The sequence below is a fragment of the Scleropages formosus genome, chromosome 2, assembly GCF_900964775.1.
Source record: "Scleropages formosus chromosome 2, fSclFor1.1, whole genome shotgun sequence".
In the NCBI taxonomy this organism is placed as follows: domain Eukaryota; kingdom Metazoa; phylum Chordata; class Actinopteri; order Osteoglossiformes; family Osteoglossidae; genus Scleropages; species Scleropages formosus.
The window spans coordinates 27223316-27245009 of record NC_041807.1 but is presented as its reverse complement, the minus strand read 5'-3'; the positions used below and the strand labels follow the sequence as shown (position 1 = coordinate 27245009).

The 21694-nt window shown below is 42.0% G+C and overlaps 1 protein-coding gene across 3 annotated transcripts in view; it reads left to right on the top strand.

The window, feature by feature from the left end:
- LOC108936988 (cadherin-4-like) overlaps positions 1-21694 on the top strand; it is a 304253-nt gene that overhangs the window by 214080 nt on the left and 68479 nt on the right. The gene's annotated exons all lie outside the window — the stretch shown is intronic.

Sequence of the window (21694 nt, the reverse complement as noted above, 5' to 3'; positions counted from 1 at the left end):
ACTCCAGGGTGGCTGCTGAGAGCAGGGAACCTGAACTCCACACTGAACAGTATAAGACAATGGAAGGACTCTTACGGTATAATAAAACAAAGTGTAGCAGGTAAAATACTGGGTAGAACCATCAACTGACATCAACCTGGGTTCAAATCTCTGCTCCTGCTATAATACCCTTGCACAAGGAACTTACTCTGAACTGATACAGTAAAAATTACCCAGTTGCAGAAATAACACTGGTCAACAAAATTTTAACTTTTTTTGTCCCACAAACTAAAATAGGTGTACTTTATAGTACCTTTTAACGCTGAATTCAGATCTATTTTCAGAATTATTTTTATCAGGCATGGTTTAAGTTAGAAAGCAATTGAGTTCTGAAAAAAATGTAGATTACTTATTCATAAATAAGGCTCTTATTACACCTAAAATATGTACAAACTTACTTGTAAAACGTACAAGTGTATGCTTTCCGGTTGTATTTGCCCTCAGGAACATCCCCGTTCAGTGTTGAGCAAATGGTCTGCTGACATATCGGGACGCCACTTGCCTTGGTACTGTTTTTCCATATCTAAAATGTTTTGGTGAAATCTTTCACCATGCTTGTCAAAATAAGCTATTTCACTTAACAAACAATAGAAATAGCCATGTTTTGCAAACTTTTTGTTTCATATTCCCCATATAGTACCGGTACCAATATACTTGGTACTGCTGCCATGTAAATATACTGGTACATAAAAACTATGGGTAATGGTTGAGAAATTCTGAAACCATATTTGAATTCAGCATGCAAAAGACACAGAAAACAAGATTTTTTCATGGGACAAAAAACCTGTTAGCTCAGTGTAAAAATGTAACTGTGGACAAAGGTGTCAGCATAATAAATTATTTCTGTGAGGATCGTTTTTTAATCTGTAATAATACGAAACAACAGAAGTAGGCTTTGCGTAGTCTTGCTATAACACTGATCTCAACAAAACAGTGTTTGTACACAAAGAGCATATAAGGACATTTCTGCATAAATTCGTGACTGCAGGACAAAAACATATAAAGCACAAGATTTTATATTTTACATAATGACCCTCTTTAATATCCACAGGGCAAATAATTGTGTAATCAGGAGTAACACCTTCAGCACATTTTCTGCTAAATTTACTGTGGGTTACTGGGGTGTTTTTGTATTACAATTAAGTGACTAACACTGCATTCAAATACATTTCAGCAAAACTGCAAGTTTGGCAAAGTAAAGAAAATACATTGTGGGGAAAAGAAGTGCACAAAGGAAAATATCATGAATAAATAAACATGCACATAAGCGAACTGCAGTGCTGAAAGTGTTCGAGAGTTTCCAGAATGCTGAGGTGCTGTCAGAAAAGTTAAGTTGGTTTGTCTTACAATCCCCTGGAATTCAGCTGTGTGGTCAGGTTCAAGAAAAACATCACTCAGAATGAAAACATTTATTAGCTTTGCATGCAGTGGACTATCTAATACTCAGCTTTTTTTAACTAAACCTTTTTGACTTTTGCTTTGACTTTCAGTTTTGCTAAGGAGCTTTATTCTGTCCTGTTTTTATGCTCTCCCAAGGGAAAGCCTGCAGAACAACTTAAAGGGGTCTTTATAGAAGAAAGAAAATTGGAGGGAAAATATAAACTTTCGTCTTTTGTTACGAGAGAAGTTTTTGGCTACGAACAGAATGCAGAATCTCCAGCCATCTCCTGCAGGATTCCGGGGTCACGCGAAACCATGGGCAACATGGGGAAGAATAATATATGTATGAAATTGCATTTGGAAGGGGAAATGTAGAATGCGGATAAGAGAATACACTACCATGCTCTGAAGAAGGCCATCTGGAAGAGAGAGAGAGATCTCCCAGTAAACTGATTCAAGAACTGCAAAGTAGCAGAAAGCACAGCTACCGCTGTGCTACTTAAACCTGTGACATACATTTACTTGTTTAGCAGATGCATTTCTCCAAAGCAACTTCCAATGAACTCTATGGAGTGTAATCAGCCCACACACCTTATTCACCAAGGTGTCTTACACTGGTAGATACACAACTTACACTGGGTCACTCATCTCTACATCAGTGTAACACACTCTCTCTGGCATTCACACACCATAGGGGAACCTGAACAGCATGTCTTTGGGGTGTGGGAGGAAACCCATCCAGACAGAGGTAGAACATGCAAACTTTACAGAGACTAAGCAGGAACCGAACCCACACCCTCTTGCGCCGCCCAGGTGCTGTGAGACAGCAGCGCTACTTGCTGTGCCACCATGCTACCCATAGTAGTGATGCAGTAATACCTTCAGCACACTGTCGGCCACCCTAGTACTGAAGAACGGGTTGAACAAGGATGCGCTTCACAATTTGATTGGGGTGAGAGAGAATATTGGGGGGGCACTGGCATGGTGGCGTGGTGGTACAGTGTGTTTGACTGGGTCCTGTTCTCCAGTGGGTCTGAGGTTTGAGTCCCACTTGGGGTGCTGTATGACAGACTGGCATCCCGTCCTGGGTGTGTCCCCTTCCTCTCCAGCCCTATGCCCTGTGTTTCTGGGTTAGGCTCCTGCTCCCCGTGACACCACATGGGCGAAGCGGTTTCAGGCAGTGTGTGTGTGTGTGTGTGTGTGTGTGTGTGTGTGTGTGGGAATATTGGTCTTAGTTTGGCAGAAAAAGACTCAATACTCACTGTCAAATAATAGAGAAGTTTTTGGGAGAAATGGCCTTGGTTCGTACTCGTGTTAGTTTGGGTGAAATAACTCAAGTTTTCAGTGTAAAATAGCTGAGAATACTGGTGTTAGTTTGACAGACATGGTCTTGGTTATCACTGTAATGTCACTGAGAAAACTGGTGTTTTGTGGAAATGACCTCAATTCTCATTGCAAAATAGAGGAAAACGCTAGTCTTGCTTTTGCAGAAGTGGATTTAATTTTGAACACGAAATAAGTGAGAAAACTGGTATTTGGCGGAAAAGGCCTTAATGTTCATTGCAAAATAACTGAGAAAACTGGCATCAGTTGACTGAAATGACTACGATTCTCAGTGTGATACAACTGAGAAAACTTGTGCTTTTTTTTATCGAAAAGACCTTGGTTCTTATCGTTAAAAAACTGAACACTGGTCTTGGTTTGGCGGAAAGGTCTCCCCGTGGTCCTCATTATAATATAATGATCAAGGTTTAAAATGAATTTTTCCTCTTGGTTCATATCTTGTCCATTTTTTCTTGATGTTCTGCACACTGCGGCTTGGTGGTCAGATGGTCAAATCCTCAGAGTGTTGTGAATTGTGTTTATTTATTTTTGTGCAGATCAATTTCTTTCATGTCAGTGACTTAACAGTATTTCTTCTGTACCGAACATTATTTTTGGGGAGAGTGGTGTTTTGCTTTTTTTTTTTTTCCTCCCTACTATTGCCCGTGTTTTTTCCTCTTCCACACAGTTTGAAAACTTTTCATGCAACTTTGAAACAGCTCTCTGGAGTCAACAAGGTCAAAAAAAAAGTTGAAGAGTGAAGTAAATTTCCCCGAGTACGACCAGAAACGAAGGAGAAAGTTTAGACAAGTGCTTCCAGCCAGAATGTTCCAGACCTGGGCTATGACACTATTACTCAGTGTGCAGCCCTCTGCGACACGCTGATACTTACCTTGTTTAATGACCTGTGAAGCCAATACGCGCAGTAATGGGGTGTTCTGTCATCAGCCAGGCGGATGAGTGACGTTCCAGAGATGCAGACGCCTCCTGTCAGATGCCCATGTCTCTCCTGGGCCGCCCCGGTCGTCACTGTCAGCTGCCATCAGCGAGCGACCTGCCCTCAGCCTGCCCTCGGCCTCGTGGCGGTGTCCAGATTTTGGTGTGCCCCCAGCCTGCTCCCTGAGACAATGGGGTGTGTGTACACACCAGGACCCTTTGCCACCTGTCCCACCTGTGCTCAGAACTGGCACAGATTGGGCTGGGCTTGATGTTTCGCAGTGCGATCACTTTGAGAGGCTCGTGAGTGCCTTAAGGGTACCGATGGGGTGCCTCGTGCATTCGGTTCTTCGGGAAAAAGTGTCTGAGGGACCCAAGTTTCTCCAAACACACCAACATTGTTTTTGGTTCACCTGGAACTTATTCTCCTGCATACAGTGATCAATGAAAAGTAAGAGCCATTGATTTTTGAAAGCATTTTTTTTTCTCTGAAACTGTCTATTGATTTGTGCAATTCTCTGTCTCTTGCAGTGAATCCGCCATTTACGTCAGCTGCTAAACAAACATTTATCCTTGGCCCTCATATTATCAAGTCTTTGGATTAGAAGTTTGCAAGTCTGAAAACCAGAATAAACCAAAGGTATTATGTAACTTCTGAACCGCTTCTGTCATTTATAGACGTGGTGGTGTGTATTTTCTATTAGTGCAGACTGTAGCTGACAAAGAATAAAATGACCAGAATTAAGGACACCGCACACAATGTGAAGTTTTAAATGAAGTTTCAATTTTCAAATGGCCCCCATTCAGTTAGCAAAAGTACAGCTAAGCCGAGCAACTGAAAGCAGTGACCAGTAACAAAGACTCTTATTTAGACAGCATTTTAAGTAGAAACAGGCAAGCTTAGATGCCCTTGGCCACATAGGTTCAGCTGTTTGCAGGAAACAAAGCCTTTTCGCATCCTTTTGCTGTAAGTCCACATCTCTTTCCATCCCAGATGGCCTTGCAGGTACGTAAACTATAGCTGTCTGGCTTTTCTAATAAATAGACTACATCTCAAAGTTGGAATTTCTACCTAAACCTCCAGAACCATTGAAGCTTTTGCATCTTTTATGGGTGGCTTGGAAACAGGGGGTCATCAAAAACCTCCAAGTCATCCAAGATTCAGTAGTTTGGCATGCATGCTGATGTAAGAAGCACACACAAGGTGTTTGGCAAGACCAAAGACACTGCACCAGGGCATTAGGTGTGGCTGCTGCTTCCTCCACTTTGGACAAAAATTGAGAATTGAAACAGTGATGTGGTGGAGGTGGGATGCTGCAAATCACTGCTGTAGAATCAGTAGGGTTTATGGGATATTGATGCTTCCAGCATAAACAAGTTTGTTAGTTGCATAGGTGTAGTGTAAATGGCTCTGTCTGGAAACTTTGTTTCAAACTTCAATAAATGTAGCTCTGTAAATATATCCATTTTGACCAAAATTTAGATTTTTTTTCTTTTTTTTTGATCAAATCATTGCAAAAAAGTGAATGCTCAGTAATGTCAATGCACTTGGCTTTCTCTTTTTTTAAATGTACAAGTTGCTTAAAATTTTGCTAGCCATGCTTAATACATTTACGCTTATGCATTTCACAGATGATTTCCTCCAAAGCAATTTATTGCTCTGAGTAAACAGAAATTCATCCCACGGAAGAAAGCGTGCTTAGATACATGCACAAGATTATTGAGGCACAGCTTGTTTGTTTGCTATTGCTTTTTATCATAGTACATATATTCCAGTAGCTACCTACAGTTTAGAAGTGACATTTTAATAGGAAAATAGGTAGATGGAAAATAACAGGAGGTGCGGGACTAACTTCTTGAGGTGTCAGGAGCCCTGGATGGAATTGAGACTAAAAGATATGTTTTGAGATCCTTCTTGAAGAAAACTTCTTCCGCAGTTCCAAGTAACAGAAGGAGTTCATTTAACCACGTTGAGGTCATGACTGAATACCAACTGGCTTCAGATTTTCCTCCTTGTGAGGTTGACTGACAAGTGGCCAAAGGCAAAGGAGCGTAGTGCCCTTGCTGGTCTGTTGGGACAGATCAGATTCTGTAGGTATTCAGGTGGGAATACTTTGCCCTTCTTCTAGACCATAGCCAGAGTGCTAAACCTGAAACTACAGGCAGCCAACAGAGAGATACAAGGAGGCACATGCAAACGCATTGGCAGGTCGAACTGATCTTTTGCTGCAGTCTTCAGTATTCTGGCAAGAATGTACATCACACTGAGGTTTCTATGCCACACTGTTGTTGTACCACTGAAGAATGTGAGTACACTTGTTGGAAACTAGATTTTTCCACAAGACATTTAGTATGAAACCAGCTGACATGCCTTCTCAGCTCTTCTGCAGTTCCCAGAGATGTAGGACCCTTGTGGGTTGCTTTGCTTTCACTCTTTTTTCCAGTAGATCTAATATAAGCACTGCTCAAGTTTCGCGTATGAGCTTATACTTTTAACCAGTGCTACATTGTATACTGAATATTAAGATGATCTTAATCAGACTTCCATGTATGTATCAAAGATATATGTATTCTGGACTTCTACCAAATTTAATTTTTTTCTTTTAATTTTTATTATTTAATTTAACTGTCTCCATTCTTTAGGGTCACTTACAGTGTTAGGTTTATATACTAACCTTCCTGCAGTGATATGTCCATTTATTCCTATTGCAGTGAGGGTGCAGTGGCACAGTGGGTTTGGCCAGTACCTGCTGTGTGGTGGGTCTGGGTTTCAAACCCTGCTTTGGGTGCCTTGCGACAGACTGATGTCCTGTCCTGGGTGTGTCCCCTTGCGCCCTAGGTTGCTAGGATAGGCTGTGGCTCGCTGCGGGACAAGTGGTTGTGGGCATTGGTAGGTAGGTATTCCTATTATATGAATCGAAGGGAAGTACTTTGGTTAACATTACTGGAGCAGAAGTGTGATTCAAACCCCCATCCTGCAGCTGCAAGGTCACGGCTCCAGTCACCCTTCACCCGGAGCCCCTTTACTTTAAAAAAGCTAAAAGCAAGTACCGGTGCAAACTTGCAAACTAAATAGCACAGTAATACAGTGCAATGGCCAGATGTAGTAGTAAAAGCTGCAAGGCTCAGTGAGTAGACAAGAATGTACAAGCCCCAGTCGGTGGGGACTGGATCTTTCTGCTGTTTTCCTCACTCCGATGTCATGATGGGGCAAAAGGTCTTACTTCAGCATGTCATATGACAGACAGGCCTTGACCCTTGGCTTCACCACTGAGTGTCAGTTTCAGGAGAGTCGCCACCTCCCCAGTCTAGAAGCTGTTCTCTTTATTAAAAGGCATGAAGCCTGGTAATAAACTAAAAGCCTATTATTTTAAACTTCAGCAAAAGATGACAGACTTGTACCAAGAGTGCATTTTGGTGAACACTGAAATTATGTATGTGTATATAATTTTCCTGAATCTCCATTGATGCAAAGGTGACAGCAGTTTAGGTTTTACGTTAACGTTTTGGGGGCATAAAAACTCCCCACCCCCCGACAGTCTGCATGTAATTCATCGAAATAGAGCCTCATTACATTCATGTCGTCGCTTCCATGTTTTAACAAGGTGAATTGTTATCCTTTAATAAACTTCAAACATCATAATGTTGACAGGCACATTAAACAGAGAAAGCTTTCTTGGCCACTGAATCCCCAGGCAGAATAAATCTACCAGACAAATATTTTGTACCTAACTTACATTCTGCCATTGACTGTGAAAGGAAAACAGTTGGAACACAAGTCTTCCCTGTCGCAAGGCCTGGCCAGACACAAAGTGGAGTACTGATTCCAAGTTACAGAACCACAGACAGTTCCACATAACATTCCTTGTAAATTGTTTCAATGGCTGAACCATTAAGGGAAAAAAAACATAAGGCAGATAAGCATAATAGCCTTTATTCATTAATCATGAATTCATTTGCAGCAACTGCTGGTTCAGTGCAGGGTCACAGCTGTCCGGAGCCTACCGTTGAAGCACGGGGTTTGAAGCAGGGTACACCCTGGACGGGACACCTGTCCATCTCAGGGAAATCTCACACAAACTCATTCACTCAGTCATATGCACACTAGTAGCAGTTCAGAGACATCTGTTTACCTGAAAAGTTTGTGTTTTGGTTCTCGGAGGAAACCACAGCGAACACAGGTAGAACTTGCAAATTAAAGTGAGCCTGAGTCATGCTCAAACCCTTATCCGAAACCACAGGCCAGGAGCTGTGAGCCACTTCCACGACCCAATGCGCCACCATTCTGCCCATTCTATAGTCATAAAAATGAAGAATATAATCCAGTACTGCTAAATATAGAGATGGTGCGCATCATCCCTACAAATGAAGATACACAGTAAAATCACACACACCTACAGATGTGCATCATGGAACACTGGATCTCCAAAATGACACTTTGCACCAAACAGTACTGTTAGAACATGCTACAGTTCTGACTTAAATTATAAAGAAAGAGGATGATGTGTCCAGCCAAAGTATGTGGTTTGTCATCAGCGAACAGGTGCTCAGGTGGTCCTCCTCTCAATGGAGACCCTTTATCAGTATCTCAGCAGTGGGGCTCAGAGAAGCACCCTGCACCATTGATAGCCCAGGCTGTGTGAAACACTCCTTCACACTGATTCACACCGCGCAGCTTATGCGCCCAGATTACCGAAATCGCCTTTTCTGAAAGGCTTTAGAAGAAGCCAAGTTCCCCACAAAGAGGAAACCAGCCCGCACTAGACGAGCTGGAGTTTTGAAGCACTGCATTGCATTTGCGCAGAATGCTGCTGGAAAAAAAAAAAGAAGCTTTTCAACAATACATGTCATACTTTGCTTTGGTCAGTCACTACGGTAGCTATGGAGACTTCATGTATTTATTGGTCCACTGGCGTGCTGGTGTTCACATATGTCACCGTTAGCCAACGCAGCATGTGCGCGCATGCTCGTGTCACTCTGCTTTTGTTCTTTGCGCTCTTTCACTGGAACTGCTGAGAAAAAAAAAAAAAAAAACGTTCTCCCAAAATAGAGTCTTCATCTTCAGTGCAATTTAACTGCGACTGATAAGTGAAATTGTCCAGCAGACGCAGTAAGGGAAACAAAAGCAATCTGAAAATAAAAAGCGAGCGCAGAAGGAGAGAAGAGCTAATGCTATTTCAGCTGGAGGGATGTAATATTTAGAACATGGAGGCGCAAGGAGGATAGGAGCAAACTGATGGATTAGAGTAAAGACTGTAACTGTGTTTGCCGCTGATAGACTTCCTCGAGCCTCTGGATCCGTCGTCCTCCCACTGGGCCTAATGGAGCTCTTTGGCACCTGCCTCGCTGCTCTCTGCCAACATCGCAACGCTAAAATCTGCTTCTTCATCCCTCTCCAGCACTCCTGGTGCGACATGTGTTTAAACAACGGCGGCATCAGGAAAACCGTGCTCCGTCCCTAGGAAGAACGGCAAAGCGGAAGAGGGTCTTGCTGCTGCACGTTACATCCACGTCCTTCTACTCCAGCCTTGTTTTGTTAGTTTTTTTTTTTTTGAATAGCGCCAGATAGAACAATGGTGGGATGCTCTTTGCCTCTGGCAGCCAAGCCACTCCAAGACCCATGAGGGTGCGGGACACCAAGTGGGCCTGTTTAAAGGCCCTGTATCAGTCTTTAAAAAAGAATTGTGGCACTTTTGCACCGGATCTCTTATTTGCGACCAGCGTGCTGTCATTCACCACACGCACCATGACTGGATCTGTATTAAACGAACAAGGCTTGTGCACACAGGCTCAAAAAGCTTAAGTTCCCTAATATCTCCCTTGCGCTCCTTCTCGGGATACGTGTGTTAAACTGAAAGCTTTTGCAGCCGAGAGCCTTGAAAATGGAAATATTTGGGAACTTTTAAGGTTTTGTTTGCAAAAGCCTCGTGAGGAATCTCACTGTTTTGATTAATTACATAATACAGAGCCAATTATCAAAATGAGTGTCTGTGGCGAATGACAGCATGCCTGCGATGCGCTCAACAGAAATATGGTGCGGAAATGCAGAACATTTCCTTTAAGCCTATGACAACTGAGGCAGCCGTTTCCAGCCTCAGTGTTTGATGGTCGGAGATGCCTGCTAAATTGGGTGGAATTAATTCAGTGTTTTGAGAAGATGGAAGCTCCTTATTGTCAAGGTTGGGGGGATTTTTCCCAAAAAAGAGCTGAAAGCTTTCTGAGATTTGTTGTCCTAACCAGGGATTGTAAAGGACCGTTCTGCGAACATAAATGCATTAAGGCCATTTTTACATTAAAACAGTTTTTTTTTTTTGCAACTGAGCCAGATGTGACCATGACAGATACTTTCATTTTTCCTTCCAAAATCATCCCTGCAAATGACAGCCGCTATTCATCAGCTGTTATGAGGCACTAGAGGCCGACACCATTCCATTGTTGCGCTATTTGATTTGTAAACAGGGTAAACTGGAGTGCAATGTACCAACTGCTGATAAGTCTCCTGTAATGATATTGTCAAGTATGTTTGTAGTAAGGGCAGCAGGGCTGTCAGACACGGCTTTAGGATAACGGTGGCATATCTTTATGACTCAACATTTCCTATCAAATTCTGGTTGCTGTGGCAATAGAAAATATAAAAGATAATAGTTATAGGTTAGTATATATTTATTTTATTTTTGCACAGGTAGTTATAATTTATTGTTACATATAGGGAGGCACAGAGGGTGGCGTTGGTGTCTCACAGCTCTTGGGTATTGATTCGAATGTGGGTTTGAATCTGTTTTTGGAGTTTGCACATTTTTCAGATGTTCACCTGGGTTTCTACTGGGTGTGGACAGTCCAAACACACGTTCCCGTTCTTATGCACATAGTGTGCGTATGTGTGAGCGATACTCCTTCAATAACTGGATTCCCATTCAAGACGCACCCTGCCTCTTGCTCTTTGCTTTGAACGAATACTAGATTAACTTAAGATAATTTATTTTTAAGTTTGTTTTTTCTTCAATACCTAATTCCCCTATACTTTTTTAGATTTATCCAATGAATCAGAATGTTAATTTATCAGTATTACTAAATGTATAGTGTTTCAAAATAAGCATTTACAGAAATGACATTGATTCCCCAATCAGCTTTTACCATAAGCTTTCCTGGGATATTAATAAACATGCAGAAAGACGGGAGGTAGAGAGGTTAGGAGCCTGTCTGCATGAGAGGGTTTTGTAGCCAGATTTCTGTCATGGAGGACAAGGCTGGTCTGGAGCCAGAGAGGAAGTGGCTCGCTGAGTTTTTTGAACCGTGCTCTGAACCCAGGGCGTTCCTCAGCCTGCAGTCTACCATGAAGCTAGGCTTGACTCCACTCCAGGTACGCTGTGCTGGTCAGACATGGGCAGAACGAATGAGAGAATGCACTCTTTATCACCCTCCTGCCTGGTGCGAGGCCAAAAACAACCTCCATGCATTTGCCAGCTTTCCAAAATGCGGCCAATAACGTTCTCTTGATTTAATCGCCCATGGAATCCAACTGTGTTTCAACATTATTCATTCTCCGTTGATGACTAGTCTTCTTCTACATTCATACATCCTGTACTGATTTGAACATTTGGACTGTACATGCTGTTTTAATGTCCAACATCCGTTGTGTTTCTGGATTTCTGTGCAATTTTTCATCTAGTGCTTCCTGATTCAGACAGTGAGACAGAAAGAGAATTGAGGGATATAAGGCATTCTCTCACATTTCTTTGAAATAACGGTTAATACCTGTCACCTACTTATATCATATGCTTTCATTTAATGTTTTAATCATCCCTTGTAGATAGAAGAGAACCAATGGCAAGCTTGCTGAAACCTCTGTTATATCCCAGAGCCTACATGTGCATTGTTCTATGGCTAAATGACTATGTCATAGGCATTTAATCATTCATTCTACAGATGAGAATCAATAAAGTAACCTAGAAGGTTGTTGCCCTTCTAACTGTAAAGGAAAACCATTCCTAGCCCAGAGTCTGATGTTTTTTCAACACAAGTTCTTAGCCAAATGAACTTGAAATAGAGGATGCCCTTTTAGGAAAAGGTACCGATGCTCTTGCAGAAACTCTGCTCTTGAGTTTGTTCATTTCTAGGATGGCATGAAGGTCAAACAGAGAACTTGTGAGACCTTGTTCTTTCATCTCTTTTGCAGTAGGGTATTGGCAGCGACTCAGATGTCTCTGGGCTGCTTACACAGAGCAAGCTTATGGGTTTTGAGTGCAGTGTCGCATCAGTGGGCCAGCAGAGCCATCTTTCTCGTCCGCAGAATTGTTTCAGCATCCCTTAGCCTGACTTAACTGTTTGATGCTTTTCACTTGCAGTTCTTTCTGTCAGGATCTTTACAATTTTAATGGCTACTTCTGTTTTGCAAAATGATGGGCATTAATGGATGGTAATTATTTTCCGCAGAGAATGGGAATGCCAAGAGTTTCCTGCACGCTGCAGGTTTAAAATCACATGCATTACTACAACATTAATGCAATTATGAGCAAAGCATTCCCTCTTGCTCACTATTTATTTTAAAGACATATATGTATTTTGTCACAATTTTCAAAAATTAATTCAAAATTGTCTTGGTAATATAAGAAAGACTGAATATGGTGGGCTTTTTTACACCTTTCCTTCTCAAATGTTTCTGCAAGAGCACAGATGTTGAAATTACCACCTGAGGAACTACCACGACAGACTGGTTGAAATTTCTGATTTCCAGTCATTGCAATCAAGTTATGGTCACGCACAGAGTTTGGGGATATCCGTACTGCATGGTTAGTAGTCCATTTAGAATGTATGCCTACTAAAACTTTGGAAAAAAAGCAATGAGCAGCCAACATCCACAACTGCTCTCAGTTTGTTTATGGCACATCTGAACTCTCAGTCTGGTTGATATGCAGTGTGAGTTTTAGCCATTTAGGTACCTTTGAGTTATGGGAGCATAAAAATGCTTAAAAACTTCTCATTTATTGTAAAATTTGGGAAATTAAGACATTACAACAGCTAAGACATGAAACACATTTCAAGTGGGAAACTCAAGGAGCAAAAGAAGAACTTGTATAGTCACCAAGCATTTCTAGTACATTGTTAATTTCAGGCCATTGATAACAGTCTCAACTGCATTCCTTCCTCTTCTAGCTCCAAAGTGGCTTCTAATGAGCTAGAGGTGATGGTGGGAAAAAAGCCCCTCAAAATTTTTCAGAATGCATAAACACAGAAATGTGGCAAAAGGAGCACTGTATAATTAAGTGAAAGATAAAAGTAATTATTCCATACAAATAGCAGCAAGGCGTCCTGTTTAATTGAATTTTGACGCTTCTTCCTGTCATGAGATTTAAACCTTCCTCCTATAAAAAAAAAAATAAATAAGAAGAATTCCATTCCGGTTTAATGTACATTAATTTTCATCGCTGGAGGTGAAATGCAAACCAAAATTAAATTGAAGGCTATGAAAGAACCTGATTCTGTTTGCTTTCTTTCTTCTCAACATGGCCTTTTTGTCAGAACAGTCCCATGTAAACATAATGTATGCTGCTTTTAGTTTGATGGCGTTCTCATTTGCTGGCTGTAATTTCCCCCTGCCCTTTTGCTGTCTGACATCCTCACTAATGGTGTGCACCGCCTCTATGACCACCAGCCTGGCAGCTTCTAATCATTTAGCTTCGGAACATGATCATCAAACACCGGCCATGTTGCGCTCCAACGACATGAAGGACAGAGGTTGTATGTTTTACAGCAGTTCAGAAGAGGCTTGCAAAACATAAAAATGTTCAGTGCTAAACAGCAAGAAATAAAACCCTGAGGTCTGACTGAACTGCAAAAACTTTTCATTTCTGTGCAGTCCCACTGTTGTTGCACCACTTAAGAACGGTGTGTGAAACCAACAGGGAGCTTTCGGCAGCAGCTCGTTGCTTTTAGTGTTTCTCTCTTTTAACTTCTCTGCAAATGTGAGAGTTTTACTGGACTCTGCAGCTGCCTGAGATTAGCCGGCAGAACCCTTCTCAGTAGGAGCTTCTTGTGAAAAGCGGAGTCCTCGTTTGGCTGGAGCTGGCATGGTGTGAGCCAGGAGCGCAGGCACAGATGGAATCAGTGTCAGTCGGACCCTGCGGGACGTCTCTCGCTGGTGTGTTTCCATTCCACGCTTGAGGATTGTCCATCAGAGATACTCTGGCTGGAGTCATCCTTGTCCCCAGTCTCCATGGGAATGCACTTCCTGTGATGGATCCGCACTGGGAACGTCAGTGCAACTATTATTTTTTATGAAGGTGTTGTGATAGTAGAAGAAACATGTCTGAACAGAGCAGCCTGATGTGTCTCCCGTGAACAACGGACCATACAAGGGTTTGGTGCCTGCAGGAAAGCTCCTGTCCATTTTGAAAGCTTAGAATGGAAAGTTTTTGGCAGCGGCTGTTCAGTTTTGTCAGAAATCCAGTCAGCATCAACTGAACGCCCCCTCTCTTGACTGCTTCCTGGACATCTGCTTGCTCAGTGAGATTGTCCAGGTATTTCCCATCTGTTTGCATTCGTTCTTGATCTGGCACAGTGCAACCGCTCACCTCCGGTCTCCTTCTGGGGGCTATCTTCGTATGCTGTCTCCATGCTGCAAAGGAGAGCAGTCGAAGCAAATCTCGAGCACCGCTCACGCACCGTGCTCCTCTAGTGTGGACTGCCTCGCGCTGGGTAGCAGTGATGTTCTCTAGGCATCTGGCTGTGGTTCTTCGCCACAGAGGTGGCACCTGACAGGGAAGGGCCGAAAAGAGCTAAAATGAACCAAATCCAGACCAACTTAGGCTGACTGCTGGCGCTGCCTGCAGACCGCTGCTTTTCCAGTTGCTTTGGCATGCACAGTTTGGTACAGGCTTCTTCTTTTGCCTACTGCCTTTTTTTGTCGGTCTGTTCTGGAACGCAGTCCAAGTGGGCATTTTCTGGGATGGGAGTGAGGCCTGAGGTTGGGGACTACAGAATCCACGAGAAAAACAAACATCTCCCTACCAAAAAGCTTCCCAAGAAATATGTCCACAGCCTTCATTCCAATTTACATGCTTTGTGTCTCCTTGTACTGAGATAGGGGGAGAGGGTTTGGTTCTGGCATTCCAGAAAGCCACCCCGACTGACAAAAGAAGTCATTTAACAACTCCGCCGTCTCAGGGTCTATGATTCAATCAGTCATTTAATGGAAAAGAAAGACATTTTAGCCTCTGCTCCCTGAACTCACTAATGCAAGCAGGGGAATGTGCCCTCTTTTGTAAGCCACTATAATGGCTGTGTTCGCACTATTCTTCCCCTTCACTGGGAGACGGAGCAGATTCATGCTATTGTTAATGCCGGGAGAAAGCCAGTATAATTTGCCATAAGTACTCGCTATTCTGAATAGATTCCTTTAAAAATTCCTTCCCACTAATGCAATAATTGTAAATGTAATTCACTTCTTAACTTCCATTAATTCATGCTCATCTTTTTTGAAACTGAGTTCCCCCCCCAGACCCATCCGACTCCCACACTTGCTCACGTTCATTTCTGCAAGTCATATTATGGTAATTTTAATTGTGACTTATTATCATGTAATTAATCAGACAAGTTAGGCTGGCACAGCATATTGCATGTAACTTCTGAATCTGCATAAATGAAAACACAGATAATACACCAGAATTGTAAATGAGTAAATAAATTAAATGCAGTGCTTCTGTACTGAAAGTATAATTCAATCAGAGGAAAAATCTTATGGTATGTGTGAAAGCATGCTGTATCCACACTTATTCTTCCTCAATAAGGGCACGTGAGGAGAACTTGTAAACTTTCTTTAGAAGTTGAACGCCAGGATTGCTGCTAACAGAGGCAGTCTTCACTCTTGAAAGTGGTGTCAAAGTGAAGAAGGAGATGGAATGAGTAAACAGCTATAGACTTGAGCAAATAAACACATCAGACTGCTAAGCCACATTCATTTATGAAGTAATGTTATCTGACATAACAGGCAATTATCACTTTCAAATGAAAGGCTGTCTTAAAAGAAGCAGCAAGACAGGTGGTCGATCCAAGAAACACTGTGTACAGTGTAGGGTGTGAAGGAGGTAGAGCCGATGAACCTCTCCGAACGCTGGTTCACCGAAACACCCTCTGCTGGACATTCCTTCCTTTTCCCCTGTCACTCAGGAAATTGGTAAAACCTCATGCATGGACTAGAATATCTGGATAATTGTTCATTGTTCTGTCTTGGCAAACACAGGACTTATCAGCTGAAAGTGGGGGAAAAAAATCAAAGCAAACCCACACACACATTTTCAGAACCGCTTGTCCCATACGGGGTCACGGGGAACCGGAGCCTACCCGGTAACACAGGGCGTAAGGCCGGAGGGGGAGGGGACACACCCAGGACGGGACGCCAGTCCGTCGCAAGGCACCCCAAGCGGGACTCGAACCGCAGACCCACTGAAGAGCAGGACCCGGTCCAACCCACTGCACCACTGCACCACCTAAAGGGTGAAAAGGCACTGCTGGGAAAAAGCAAACCCTTTTATAGCATTTATTGTTTCTATAGTACAATGCATTTTTTTCAATCAGAAGTTATGCTAAATAAATAAAGTTTGAAAATTGTAAAAAATGAGAGGATGTCTTCGAAAACATTCCCAGAATACTGAATCTCAAATTCATTTACAGCAATATTGTTGCCGAAGCATTGGCCCTTAGGGAGATGAACAATCTCTGCATCACGGAACAACATTAACTGGTGATGATGTTTCAGTACATGTTTAAATATGTGGTCCATTTAATTAATTACTTATTCATTTGGCATGTCAAGTTATGCCATAAAGGAATCATTTGCTGAAATGTGACTGTGCCCTGTTTTAAACAGTAACAATTTCTGATATTGTGTGCTTCAGACCCCTGACAGGTGATAGAAGAATAAGCTTACAGCTGGTCTGCCACACAGCAAGATCAGCATTTAGCAAGTGACAGCATTCTCCTTAATGTACAGGCACATGCATCTTTTCACAATCATCTTGGTCATGATTCATTCAAGATTTAGTTTGCTGCTGAGAAATCTGATCTCCATGTTTAAAAAGAGTATACATGATAGATTTTAAAATTATGTTTAGCTATCATCTTTAATGAGGCTGTGTATTTCTGTGGCATTTCTGAATATCGTATGTGTTCCTTGCAATGAGTTCACTGATGCAAATATCAACTGGTTGTTTATTTGCATCAGTACATGTTAAATAAACAGCATGTTAAAAGTGAACAAAACACCACTTTCAAATCTGCAAAACAAAAAATCTAGTTAGGTACTTATCTGGAATGGTAGCTAAAGTGAATGTCCTTTAAATATTTACACAGGCAATGATCTGAGTTATATTCATAATCAAATATTGAAGTTTATAATTACACACTGAAATATGTAGCTTGCAAGTCCTCAGCTGCTAGTTTGTAGGAAAAGCTCATTTTAATAACTGACATCCGAACAAAGAACCAGCCTTTTTAGCCCTTTATGAAATAATTATAGGCTTCTAGCTTTTTATGCTTTCAATGCCTTGCTTATATAAAGGCTTGGAGTAAACCAAAGCTCTGTAGTTCACCATGTAACAAATTTGACTACATATCAACACTTACATCAAAATAATCAGAAGACATGCTTGATTTAAAGTACAAATTCCAGTCTTCGGAGCTAAGTTCCCCCAGTATGCACAAAATTACAAGAAAATGTGAGAGCATAGAGAATTTACTGAAATCGGTCTTTCACTTTCATGACATGAATGCTTTCAGCAGCATACCTTTGTCAGTGTGTTAGTATATTATGTGAACTGTTATATATGTATGTGTTTGTGTGTAATTCAGACTTGTGACAAGTGATGACATCATACTACTTGGACCAACAGCAAATGTAAAACACGGAATTACAACATCCAGATGTCACAAACATATTTTACTGTATTGTAGAGCACTGCGCTGTGGATTCAGATAGGGCAAAGAAGGACACGCAGATAGCATTCATTGCAAACATTTATGAAAACACCAGTCCACAGCAAGGAGTTTTTTTTTTTTTTAAAGGAAATAAAGGACTCAGTCTAAGAACCCCCTTGTCCCTCCAGGGCCTACACCTCAAGCCAGTCTGCTTAGCACCTCTCAGCCCCCCTACATTCCCCAACAGACTCTCAACCCCTTATGTTCCCTGTGAGTCCCCATGGCGGTTGACAATTAATTCACATTTTACCCACAATTCTCATCTATTTACAACAAACCCATTTTCCCGCTCAAACATAAGTCCCAAGTTGCGCAGTTCGTTACAGTATTTTACCGTAATGTCCGGACACGGACGAAAGCAGTGAGACTTCAAACACGGAGTGTAAATAAAAGTGTGCTGTGCGGATTAATAAGTGAAGTGCTCCAGTGATATGATAAACATAGGACAAGGAGACACACACAGTGTTCTGATGTGGACAATAAGTGGAAAAGGCGGATGAGACTAGAGCAGGTGCACAGAGGAGTAATGGATACAGGGCTAGAACATGGGACCTGACAGGGGCACGAAGGACTGGTGCAGACTCGACAAGAACAGAAATGCACAACGAATGACACTTTGAGGAAACGGGTACATAGGCTATGCAATACAAAGATGATTAATATCCAGATCCCAGTGGTACCCCTTCATTCCTTTTATAGGGATGGCTTTTAATTTGGGATCAGGTGTGCTGAGGGGGCTGGGTTGACCTGGTGTGGCATCCCTTGTGATCATTCAGATCATTCTGGGTCATGACAGGAATGATGAAAGTAATGTAGAAATGGCACATGACATGTCAAAAACAAGCAGTGCATGAAGATCAATAAACAAAACTTACAAACAGAGAAAAAGAGTAATTGAAAGAATACACTCCCATTCCTTTCCTCTTTGGCCACTGAGTATGAACGAGCTTTTGTTCATGCCAGTAAATTCTGATCTTCATCTTTCGAATGGCAGTACATGCACAGCTTTTTATTTTTTGATTTAATAAACTACAGTACCTAAATGTATTTTCCCATTTATGCAGCTGGGTTATTTTTTGCTATAGCAAATCAGGGATTTCATCCCAGGTTTTTTGAGTGCAATGCTTTAACCACTGTGCAACCAGCTGACACCCCCACCCACCCCCCATTTAGTGAGAATTATTACATGGTATAGCTGGGGTTAATACTGGATGAAATGCTAGGCCTTGTCACAACATTTGACTTTAAGGTCTCAGTCACAGTTGAACCAGTTATGGACTAACTGATGGACTAATTAAGTGACTGGGTCCTGTAGAATTATGCACAATGGGCCGTGACCACTTGCCCTGCCCTACTCTTGCCGCAATCTGAAATGAGCTTGTTTAAGCAGAATGCATCAGCAACATCAACCTCTTCATCAGCCCTCAATTACTTATTCCATTAAATGCAAATGTAGGCCTTGTTGATTACATGAAATTAAAAACTATCACCATAGTGCGAGATTCCAAAACTACCTTCAGCCTATGCTCTTTGGATGCTAATAGATGGAGCCTTATCAATCAATCTCAACAAGCAGTTCGACACAAAATGCATTCTAATGAGAACCAGATCAAACGTTTTTTTTTTTTTTTTTTTTTTTCCAGTGCTTTCTCGAACCATGTGTTTTTTGCTCCGCATTCTACGCACACTAGCAGATTGCTCACCAGCTGGCTAGTGCTGCGATCAGCGCTCCCAAGTCCTCAGTGTAGATGCAACAGTCCAAGGAGGTCATCGTTTTCAAATTCAAAGAGCTTCAAAAATGTTTCTTCCCATGGAGAAGGGTCAGTTGGGAAAAGAGAACAGCTGGTTACGCGGGAGGTGACTGCAGAGGGCGGAAAGCAGAGATGAGTGGTTTTTGTTGCCTCAGGACATGTAATACTCATTGTGTGTTGAAACACCAGGCTGCTAGGGTACCATAGTTTTTGCTCAAAGTGAGAGTTTCAGCACAACTTCAGCTGAGTGACCAGGCAAAGGTGTCGGTAGTTGTGTTTAACCTACATGTGGAGCTGCACACGCCAACCAGGCAGTGCGATGTTAGAAGCCTGGCAAGGTTTCCAGCTTCAAACGTGCTCAGTGCCACCTTTATTCTGTGTTTTCTCGACAAATGTTACATAAAATGTTTATAAATGGTAAATCGCGCTCACTTTTTGTACATCTTGTGCCATTGGGAGTGAGCAGCACAAAAGTTGCAGTAACACCATAATAGCACTTTTTTGTCTCGTTTCATAAATGAAGAGTAAAAGATACTACATGAATCAAGGACTGCCAAAATAAACAGAATCGTACAGGTGCGACTTTACACAACAGAAGATGGTAAAATGGACACATATTGACCTTATAAACACATCACAAGCCTGGTTAACTAACATCAAGATGTAATGAACATTGTGATTGCTGCTCACAGTGCCCCTGGTTTAGCCTCATGCTACTCTGCCACTAGTATGAAATGTTAAACAAGTGTGCTGAGATTATCTGTCCTGTTTGCAACTGAAGCTCCCCAAAATGACAGGATCTTTATGCAGGCAAATTGCCCCCTTTCCTTTAGTGCACAGGCATCTGTCACAACGGCTGAAAATGGAATGCGGAGCAGATTGTAGGCTTCTCTACGCAGGCCTCTTACGCAGAATTCAGCTTAGAAAGCTTGCAGCTTACATTTCTGGTCCTCCAAATGTGGTTTTAATCCAATTTACTAAATTATCAAGTAGACCTTGGCATTGAAATTTTGAAAAACTTAATCAATGCTCACTTAGTATGAACAATATTGTCAACACTGTTAACGTTAATATTCCCAGCAACTATAGTCCAGTTGGCAGAGTCAGCAACGTGGGTTTGAACCCAGCGCCGTCTCCCTGGATGGACTTTGCATGTTCTCCCCGTGCTTGTGTGGGCTTCCTCCCGCAGTCCAAAGGCATGTGTGGCAGAAAGCAATAGTAAAGCACTTCCATACTCCATCATAACCTTCCGCGAAAACTATGCAAGCAGTCACCGTGAGTCGCCTTTATCTCAGTGGCACTGGATAAATTTTACAACTGACACATTTAAGAGGCTTAAAATCGATGGCTATTTTAACTAACTTACTTTATAAGTTAACTGCAGATTACTTTTTAAAGCTCAGCTTAGTTGTGTTGACAGACTCTAAAGGATTTCTGGGAAATTAATTGCTAAATGGAAATTCTTCAGCCAATTTCATCTGTTTTCTCCAGTGTCCCGAGAGTCATAAATTAGGGATGCATTCCCAGACCCACGCTGCGGAGTATCACAGGGTCCTGCTGCCCTTAAACATGTTGCTGCTGTAAGGTTCATCATGCACTGACACTTGGGCACACCTACATGCTGTCCATCACGCCTTCAGGATAAATATTCATGAATGGTGAGCTGCAGCTAAGAAAGTGGATTTCACGTAGGCCAAATGCCGCGCCACGTTTCGAAGTCGTTATTTTTAGTGCCTTAATATTCCGTTGAATTCACAGGAACTGTGCGAACAGTGTTTTTGCAGCTCTCACAACAATAGTCCCAGACGGGGACAAAACCATCACATGGTGTCTTTTATTATTTGTTTTTTATGGACCACACTGTGCAGTGGGAGAAGTAAAAGAGGGAAAAGAATGAAAAGAAAATGAAAGAAAATCCATATTTGGGCCGGTTTGCTTCTTATTGAACCCTGAGCTGGTTGTAGAGCAGCAGCTGTTTGGCCCCAGCGACGCGATGGAGGTGTCCTTTATTCGGTCTAAAATAATCACAGTCGTCTGTCTTTCACTCTGACTGAAAAATATCGAACCTGATATATAAATAATTCTCTTTACAATTCTTTGTCGGTGTTAATTGTAGGGCTAATATTGTTTCAGATCCTCTCTACGCCTTCTTTTTCAGGGCTCAGTTTTAATTCTGTCAACGCAGATTTGCTTTTTCGGGGTTCATCTTTTTCTGGGTTCTTTTAGTCACACACACACACACACAGTCTGAACCGCTCGTCCTATATGGGGTTGCAGGGAGCCGGAGCCTAACC